The sequence below is a fragment of the Gossypium hirsutum genome, chromosome A01 (assembly GCF_007990345.1).
Source record: "Gossypium hirsutum isolate 1008001.06 chromosome A01, Gossypium_hirsutum_v2.1, whole genome shotgun sequence".
NCBI lineage: Eukaryota > Viridiplantae > Streptophyta > Magnoliopsida > Malvales > Malvaceae > Gossypium > Gossypium hirsutum.
The window spans coordinates 99,025,659-99,036,118 of NC_053424.1; the positions used below are offsets into that span (position 1 = coordinate 99,025,659).

The following is a 10,460-nucleotide window of genomic DNA, read 5'->3' on the forward strand; positions in this document are numbered from 1 at the left end:
CCGTGAACCATTTACTCATCATTTGGAAGAAGGCTCGCTTAGCCTCCCCCTTTGGCTATTAGAAGTAGGCCTAGAATCTGCCGGCTCTGCCCCTTGAGCAGGAGCGGGCACATTACTTTCAACATCACCAGTCCTAGAATTGACTAAGACATAGCTCTAATACCAATAAAATGTAACACCTCTAACCCGTATCCATCGCCAAAATAGGGTTACGAGGCATTATCGATAAATACACATTATTCACATACATAACGTATTCATTCATGCATTCATATAAAAAAACTCATTGAAATCATTCACATTGTCCCTTATAAAACTCATTCAAATCATTCACATTGTCCCTTATAAGGCTCTATGAGACCTTAAAACATGCTTAGAAGAGGTTCGGGACTAAACCAATAACATTTACAAACTTTGGAAAACATAGAAAATTTTTAAACATTTAAAGGTTACACGCTCGTGTGAACAGGCCGTGTGCCTCACACGACTACCAGACACGCCTGTGTCACAGGCCGTGTAAAAACAGGGCATACATACTGACTTACAACACATGGTTGGAGACACGCTCCTGTGCCCTGGCGTAGGAAAATTAGGGAGGTTATAGACTTGGGCACACGGTCGACCACATGCCCCTGTGTCAAATTCGTGTACATTTCAAAATGGCCACAAACGCCTATGTGCCAAGGCTGTGTGTCTCACATGGCCAATAGATACGCTCGTGTCTCTAGGTCGTGTCAAAACTGTAGGGTATATTGACTTAATTCAAAAGAGTACCCCAGGGGGCACACGGCTGAGTAACATGATTTTGTGTCGAACACGGCTGAAACAAACGCCCGTGTCTCTCTCCATGTGGACAAAAATAGGATATTTTCAAAGCCAATTTGCCACCCTCATTTCATACACACCTAAGCATTGATGTGTGATATCCGTGACAGGTTTTAAAAATTTATAAATGAATCGTTCTTGAGACTAACTTATTATCACGATTAAGGCAAGTGTACCTATCGAACAGTAGTATAGTTCAGCAAGACCGAATTGTCGAACCCAAAGGAACCACGAGTACTGGTATTTACTTCCTTTTTATTATCTAAACTAATTACTAAACTAAGAATGCACAGAAAGAAAATTTGGAAAAATCTTTTTAGAAAATTCGATTGATTAAGACAATACATAAGAAAAAATCCACCTAGACTTCACTTGTTATTTAACTCTGAATCAGACGATTTATTTATTTGACTTGATCCGTAGAAATTCCTAAGTTATATTATTATCTCTCTCGAGACTAATAACGTCTAACCCTAGGTTGAATAATTGAAATCTCTTTCTAATTAACACCCTAGAATTGCATTAACTCGATCTAAGGATTCCCTTATTAGGTTTCACCCTAATCCGGCAAAATCTTGTCACCCTATCTCTAGGCGCGCAATCAACTTCGCTTAATTACGACAAAGTTACTCTTAGACAGGGTCTATTCCTCCTCTGAATAAGAACGTTAACTTGAATCAATATCCTGGAATATTAAAACAAGAATTAAGAACACATAATTAAGAACAAATTAAATATTTATCATACAATTCAGATAATAATAACATGATCCATCTTAGGTTTCATTCCCCTTAGGTATTTAGATGTTTTAGTTCATACTTCTGAAGAAAAACATCTCAAAAGCATAAAGATAACAAAACATAAGAAAACCCAAAACTCTTGAAGGAACTTGAAGGGAGATCTTCAGTCTTGATGATGAATCCGGCTTCTAAGATGGATCAATCGGCTTTCCTTGAGTAATTCCTTACTTTCTACTCTGCATCCCCCTTTTAAGTGCCTTCTCAGGTGTTTAAATAAGCTTTAGAATGCCTCAGAGCCCTCCAGATCGGCCTTTTCTGAATAGGGCTATACTTGAGCTCGGCAGGGAGACGCCCATGTGACACGCCTGTGTGCGATTACTCCAGCCCGTGGTCAAGGCTGTTAAATAGGCACGGACGTGTAATCTACCCGTGTAAGTCATGCTTCAATCCTGCCAAAGAGACATAGCCGTGTGACACGCCCGTGTGAGGAAATCCAGGCAGTGTTGATTTCCTATGTGGGTCCATTTTCTCTATTTTTGGCCCATTTCTCGCTCTTTTTACTCTCCTATGCTCACCTAAGTATAAAACATGAAATTAAAGAATTAGGAGCATCGAATTCTCCAAATTTAAGGAGAAATCATCCATAAATGTGTTAAGCATGGGATAAAAACATGTATAAATTACGGTTTATCAAATACCCCCACACTTAAGCATTTGCTTGTCCTCAAGCAAAATCCTAAACTTACAATCAAAGTAAATTCTTCTTAATTTATAATCCCCATCAATAATATCTCAAAATAATCCATAAGTATTCATACATTGAAAATTCAACTAAAAGTACACCAAAATTTCAAACATTCCAAGTTGAGCATTTTATCACGAAAACATAGGTGTCTCCCCTCATCTAAGTGATTACCTTTGATCAAAATATCATAGAGTTTAACATCCTCACTAAAGATTCACTCAAATCACTCGAGGTGTTTAAGGATGTCAAATAAAGCACTCATTAGTCAATATGAAAAATTATTACCATAGGCTTGCATGAAAATCAAATCTCCACCACTATATATTAAGATGATACATCAATCAAAAAGGTCTTTAGAAGGTTGTAACGTGGCTTTGGTTAGGGGGTGTGGCCACAAGGTGAAAGAAAAGGTTAGAATCGAGATTGAATTGTAGAAATCACCTAACTAGAAAAATAACTAATTATCAGTTGAATACAAGTGAGCTTCTTCTCAAAATATGGAATTAACACTCAAGCTCAAAGATGACGAATTACTACTAATATGTGTAAGGATTTTTTTTAAGAACAAGTCAAATAACATAGAACTTAATTGTTACAACAAAGAATAAACCATAGTTAAGCAATTAGTTCAAATAAAATCTCGACAAAAATAGGGATCAAATTAGGGGATTTCAACAATAATGGGTTATGGTTTAATATTGAGGGTAAATCAATTGATGGCTTGTTAGGCTCAAAAGGGATCACTAAGGGTTAATTATGAAGGTAGGCTTTTGTGGAGTGAGTGGGTTAAACCTAAGTGCCTTTATCATCTTGACATATCAAATCAAATGGTGTGGTTTTGACATGCATAAACAAGAAAATTGTAGAATAACAAATCAATACTGATGCACTCATAATAAAAGTGAGCATGAAAGAAATAAAATATGCTCTAAAGGCTTAAGATCTCACAAAAATTATGGCTTTTTGATGTTTAAACTTGTGAATTTTAACTCAAGATAATACCTAAACTTAGGGAGACAACCTAAAAGTTTTTAATTCTTCAAAAATCAACTTATCATGCTTGATTCCCTAATGTTTTAAAGTTTAAACAATCAATGCATAAATGCCTATGTTTTAATACAAGACATACCAATAAAAATCATAAATTAATTAAAATTCATTCTAATAGTGATATGAGTAATTCACGTGAGAATAAGACAAAATTCATGAATTTCTAATGATGATATAAGAGACCCCCGACACTTAAGATGTACATTGCCCTCAATGTACAAATATATATATAGTGAAAAATATAGATAAATAATCATAAGATAGGGAGAGGGGTGAAACTTCCTAAATGATGAATGAATTCCTTGAATTGGAGTAGAGGAGGATACTCCGGTGGTGGTAGAGGTTCACTAGTCCATAAGTCTTGCCATTGGAGTTTTTAGTTTCTATTTATGATGAGCTTTGGAGCTCTTTATGACTATGATAGATTAGGAACTCGTTAGGAAATATAATGGAGCATAATTACTCGTAATGAAATAGCCAGAAATAAAAATTATAAAAACTCAAGATAAAATAGTATTAAAAGGAAATAAAAAGTAATTTCAAAATATAAAGAAAAAATTAAAATAGATAATAGGTGTTTATAGAGAAATTGGGACACACGGCCCTGGGGCATGCCCGTGTGACTTCATTTTAGCCCGTGAGTTTCGTGGTTTTCTGATAAACGCCAAATTATTCATATCTATACCCCAAATACTTAGCATATTTATGGATGTTTATTACTAGATTTGTGGATTTTGGTGCTTTTAATCCGGTTATTTCATGTTTTGTACTCAGGAAACAACCAAGAGTTGAAATGAGCCAAAAAAGAGCTAAAAAGGGACAAAACAGACCAAATTGAGAAGATGACATGGCCTAAACCTTGCCACACGGGCATCTCACACACCCGTGGCCTTCGGGGGTGTCAACCAAGGTTTTCACGATTCACACGGCCTGGCCATTGAGCCCACATAGCCGTGTGCAATTCAACAGATCAAACATGTCTGGTAATCACGTCACACGGCCGTGGCACACAGGCGTGTCCCTTTTTCAAAGAGTTGTATTTTACACAAAAAAGGATACTTAGGGAGGAAGAAAGCCAATCCAAAGCCTATATAAACACCCTAAGTGTGACCTAGAAGGGGGCCGCTCTTTCCAGAACTTTTCTAGAATACAGAACTACACGCCAGGAATTACTTGAAGAAAGCCAGACGATCCATCTCAAAAGCCGGAGCTACTCTAAGACTAAAGATCTCTCTTAGAATTCCTTCAGGGGTTTTAGAGTTTTCTTTATGTTTTGTTATTTCCATACTCTTGAGATGTACTCTTATTTTATTATGAACTAAACCCCTTAAATACCTAAGGGGGATAAAACCTATGATGGATATTGTTATGATTATCTGAACTATCAAATAAATACTTGATTTGTTCTTAATTATGTGTTCTTAATGCTTGAGTTAATATTTCGGGTATTAATTCATGATTTGATGTGCTTATGCAGAGGAGGAATAAGCCTTGCCTAAGAGTAGATTTGGCATAATTAAGCGGAGTTGATCGAACGCCTAGAAATAGGTTTACGAGATTTTGTCGGATTAGAGTGAAACCTAATATGGGAGTCCATAGAATGATTTACTACTTCCCTAGGGGTTTTAATTAAGGAAGAAATTTCGATTAATTCAACTAAGGGTTAGACGTTATTAGTCTTGAAAGGGATAATAACATAGGTTAGGGAGTCTCACGGATCAAGTCAAGTGAATAAATCGTCCGGTTCAGAGTCAGATAACAAGTGAAATCTAGGTGGATTCCTCCTTGGGTGTCGTCTTTATCAATTGCTTTTCTTCAAGTCTTTTTCCAAATTTTCTCTTTGCTTTAATTAAATCAGTTAATTAGTTTAAATAATTAGTTAATTAAAACAAACCCTTTTATTCTTAGACTAGATAATAAAAAGATACTTATTACTAATACTTTTGGTTCCCTTGGGTAGATATCCCGGTCTTGCCATTACTATACTATTTTTTGATAGGTGCGCTTGCCTTTTTGTCTTGAGAATAGTTAGTCTAGGTTTGATCTTCATTATAAATATTTATTACTTGTTACGAATCACGCGATCAAGTTTTTGGCCCCATTGCTGGGGAACTGAAATATTAGGAAAACTAAATTTTTATTACTTTAGCCATTTATTTTTCTTGAAATTTTATTTTATTTATTATTTATTAATTTACTTTTTTTTCTCTCTCTTGGCAGATTTTTATAGTTTATGACTAGAAGAAACCCGTCAGGACCATTACTCTTTGACGAAGAAATCGATCGTACAATTCGCAAAAATCAAAGAGAAATAAGGCATAGTTTACGCTACACAGAGAACGAGCGAGAAGACGATACTCAAACCCCAACCAACGAGATGGCTGAAAACCCAAGCGATCAGTTGCCTCCTGCAATTGCAGCTAATCAAAACTCTGCTCCACGTACTATGTATGATTATGCTAAGCCTTCTTTAATAGGAACTGAGTCTAGTATAGTTAGACCTACTATTGCTGCGAATAATTTTGAACTAAAACCTAACACAATTCAGATGATACAGCAGTTTGTTCAGTTTGATGGTTTGCAGGATGAGGATCCCAGCACGCATTTGGCGAATTTTCTTGAATTTTGCGATACAGTCAAAATAAATGGCGTTTCTGATGATGCCATTCGTCTTCGGTTATTTCCCTTTTCACTGAGAAACAAAGATAAACAGTGGTTGAACTTGTTACCACGAGGGTCTATCACTACTTGGGAACAAATGACCGAGAATTTTTTACTAAATTATTTTCTGCCAGCTAAAACGACTAAATTGCGTAATGATATCTCTTCTTTTGTTCAGATGGATTTAGAAACACTTTACGATGCATGGGAGAGACACAAGGACTTACTGAGAAGGTGCCCTCACCATGGGTTACCGCTTTGGCTGCAAGTTCAAATGTTCTACAATGGTGTGAATCCCTTAACAAGACAAATGATTGATGCAGCTGCTGGCAGAACCATCAATAATAAAACACCAGAAGATGCATATGAATTTATAGAGGAGATGTCACTGAATAACTATCAGTGGCAAGTTATGAGGACAAAGCCAACAAAAATGGTTAGCATCTATAACATCAATTCAGTCACCATGCTCTCAAATCAGGTAGAACTTCTCAATAAAAAGATTGATAGTTTTCTTGGTTCTACGCAGGTACATCTAGTAATGAGGTGTGACTCAAGTGGAGGAGGTGTACATAGAGAATACCAATCCTTCAATCCTACAACTGAACAGGAACAAGTCAACTATATGTGTAATAATAACTTTAGATCTCAAAATAACCCATATAGTAATACTTATAATGCAGTTTGGAGGAACCACCCAAATTTCTCCTAGGTGGTCAAGGAAATCAAAAGCCACAAAATCCTCAGGGTTTTCAACAGCCACCTTATCAACAGGAGAAAAAACCAAACCTTCAATAGATGCTTTCTAAATTCATCTCGGTGTCAGAAACCTATTTCCAAAATACTGAGACAACACTTAAGAATCAACAAGTATCGATCCAAGGACTCGAAACTCAGATAGGCCAGCTATCCAAGCTAATCTCCGAACGACCACAAGGTATCCTACCAAGTAATACTGAACCTAATCAGAGGGAACACCTCAATGCAATTAGCACTCAAGATAAGGAAGGATTCATTGCATCTGAGCCAGAAATACAGCAAGACAACGCGATGAACAAAGGACAAGAAGAGGTAAACAATAATGATCCCAAACAGGTAAGTACAACTCATGAACCTCGTGTGCCATATCCTAAAGCGATGACGAAAGATAGAACAGAAGAACAATTCTGTAAGTTTGTCAAACTCCTAAAGAAATTACATATTAACTTACCCTTTATTGAAGTTCTTTCACAGATGCCCAACTCAGCAAAATTTTTAAAGGAACTTCTGAGAAATAAATAGAAATTAGATGCTACATCACATGTGGAACTCAATGCAGTCTGCTCAGCTATTCTAAAGAATGAGCTACCTAACAAATTGAAATATCTAAGGAGTTTTACAATTCCTTGCTTAATTGGTAGTCTATCTGTGAATAATGCTTTAGCTGATCTAGGGGCAAGTATAAATGTTATGCCATATAAAATGTTTAAACGACTAGGTCTCGGTAAACCCAAACAGACTAGGATGAGCATACAATTGGATGACAAAACAGTTAGATTTCCTAAGGGTATTATTGAAGACGTTCTCGTTAAAATTGATAAATTTATTTACCCAGTAGACTTTGTTGTCTTAGATATGGATGAGGATAATGAGGTACCTCTAATTTTAGGATGACCATTTTTAGCAACTGCCAGAACCATTATTAATGTAGGCACAGGAGAGCTAACACTTCGTGCAGGTGACGACACAGTAACACTCCAAGCACGCAACTGAGTCAAAACCACTAAGACTCAAGATAATGCTATAAAAACTAATGATGATAAAACTAATATTCAATCGTCCTTGCAGGAACTTCCTTGAACAAAGACAACAGAGACAGTGCACTACTATCATGAAGAGAACAAAGACGTCCATGAAGAATAAAAACTACGGATAGAAGAGCTAGACGAATGGCGAGAACACAAACCGAGAACATATGATAAACCGAAACTATGCAAAAAACAAGCCTGATACCTCTCCTAATCAACTTCAGGTCGGCGAAAAGTCTTAGTAGATGCCGTTGATCCTCACATTGTCACTACCACACCAAATGAGGAAATCCCTCTTATGGTACTTAGTATTTTTCCATTCGGTACAGTAGAGGTGAGTCATCCCAAGTTCGGCACTTTTAAGGTAAACAACACCCGTTTAAAACCATATTTTAAAATTGACAACAGGAATGAGGAGTATGAACTCCTCGAACCACCATGATCATTCAAAGGAGAGGAAAGTCAAGCTTAGAGTATAAATAAGTTCTTCTCGGAAGGCAACCCGAGCACTAACATATTTTGATTTCTTTATTTTTATTTTTTCACACTTCGAATCAATTAAGTTAATCTTTGAATTGAAAAGTTTTTCAGCACACGCGGCCAGGCACACGGGCTTGTCTAAAGCCGTGGCCAAACAGAGGAAGTGGCACGGCCGTGCGATACGGTCGTATTCAAGCAGAACATGATTTCCCCAAAACACGGGGTGCGCTAAACCCCCACGGTCGTGCGACATGGTCGTGGGTGAACTTGATAGGAACACACGGACGTGGGAATGAAAACCCACGGGCGTGCTAGGGACAACGCTTGATTCTGTTTCTTCGACACGGGCATGTGACACGCCCGTGCCATTCAGCCGTGTACAACAATATATGGCCGTGCTACCATAACACATGGGCGTGGAAAAAGCGAACAAAGCTAGGCACGGCCGTACGACAGGGTCGTGTGCCACACACGCCCAAGACACACGAGCGTGGGACAATAGCCGAGCACGACCTAAATTGAAAATTCAAAAAACTCAGGCTCACACTCAAAGCACACGAGTGTGGCCCTAGGCCGTGTGACCCTCCCCTATATAAACAAACTACTGTTCATCTTCTTCCCCCTTTCAAAACCCTAGTCCAAAACTTCTCCTTCCCACTCCCTAATCCTTATTTCGGCCACCATTCCCTCGATTCTCACTTCCCCAACCCTCAAACCACCCTGAAATTCATTCCCCTTGCATTAATCCCGACTTTCCCCTCTTTATACCCTCTATTTTTCCTCCACATGGCTATACCCCCGCGTCACACGTCCGTGCTTGACATCAACATGCCCGTGCGCCGCCATACAACAGCCTTTGGTTCACTTTCTCAACTTTATTTTTCCAATTTGTATTGCTACATTAGTATTCTACATGCTTTACATAGATATTGTACTATTTTGCTTTAGACAAGTTAGGAATTTACTTTTAATTTTTCTATATTTGAATTATTTAAGCCATTAAATAACATATACTAGTTTTAGGCCTCTTGCTTAACTACTGATGTATCAGGGATTCTATCACTGCTCATATATTTTTAGGTACATTATGTCGTCATCAAGAGGAAAGAAGGCCGCGGTCCCATCCTAAAAGAGACGTAGGGGACTGGGTTCTTCCTCGGTGCGTGCTACAGCCGAAGTTTGGCACCCATTCCTTGACTTTCCACAAGCTTCGCAGGAGGAGCTATTTCAAATACTACGCGCATGACCCATTACCATATGTCGCTGCCTCGACTGGGCTACCATAGAACAAGTCTAACTCACTGATGCCATCTGTGCCCTCCTGTCCACAGACCCATGGGAACGGTTCTTCGCTATTACCGATCCCACTTATTTAAAGTTAACTTTAGAATTATGCTCTACTTTTCATTTACAGGTGGTGATGACGAACAATGACAACCTAGGCACCATTCACTTCCGATTAGGCAGTCTAGTTCGTGCGATGAGTGTCCTAGAGTTTGGAGTTGCTCTGGGACTTTACACCGATGAGTTAATGGAGGAGGAGGACATGAATGCACTACCACGCAATATCAATATCTCCCCCTCCTTGTACTGGAAGGCTTTGGCACTACTCTCTTCCACCTACGACCCAGCCGCTCGAAGGCCTCAACTTCCCCCTTCCCTATGATATCTCCATGCCATTTTGGCACACACCTTAACCAGAAGGAGAGGGAGCACCGGCGTCGTCACCACCCACGACGCCTACTATTTATGGTGCATGGCGAATGCACACGTGACCGACTTGGCCTACTTCATTTCTTTAGCCATTCGCCATCAGACCGAGCGGTATAGGAAATGAGTGATCTCCATCGGCCCCTATGTGACGCGCCTTGCCAGAAACTTCTGCCTCCTCAAACACTGCAGCCCAGTTATCAGCCCTTACCCTTATAGGTCAGATGTCCCCACAGGGCATCACGACTATGTTACACATAACGATGATCAAGCACCAACGTGGGACCGATCCTCCTCAGTACCATCTCTCGCATGCTATTGACGAGGAGGATCTTGAGGACATCCTTGATGATGTTCCCCCACAACATGAGGAGCCTTCTACCGTGCCACCTAGGGAACGACCAGCTCATGCAGCTGCTTCATTGGCACACCTTTCTGACCAACTCGCCCATTTCTAGCAGT

At 38.9% G+C, this 10,460-nt stretch overlaps 1 non-coding gene across 1 annotated transcript; it reads right to left on the minus strand.

The window, feature by feature from the left end:
- Window positions 1-6,166: 6,166 nt before the first annotated feature.
- LOC121208194 (small nucleolar RNA R71) lies at window positions 6,167-6,273 on the minus strand. Its single transcript, XR_005903143.1, has one exon. It is a non-coding gene; the product is annotated as a small nucleolar RNA R71 (small nucleolar RNA).
- Between the last annotated feature and the right edge of the window lie 4,187 nt (window positions 6,274-10,460).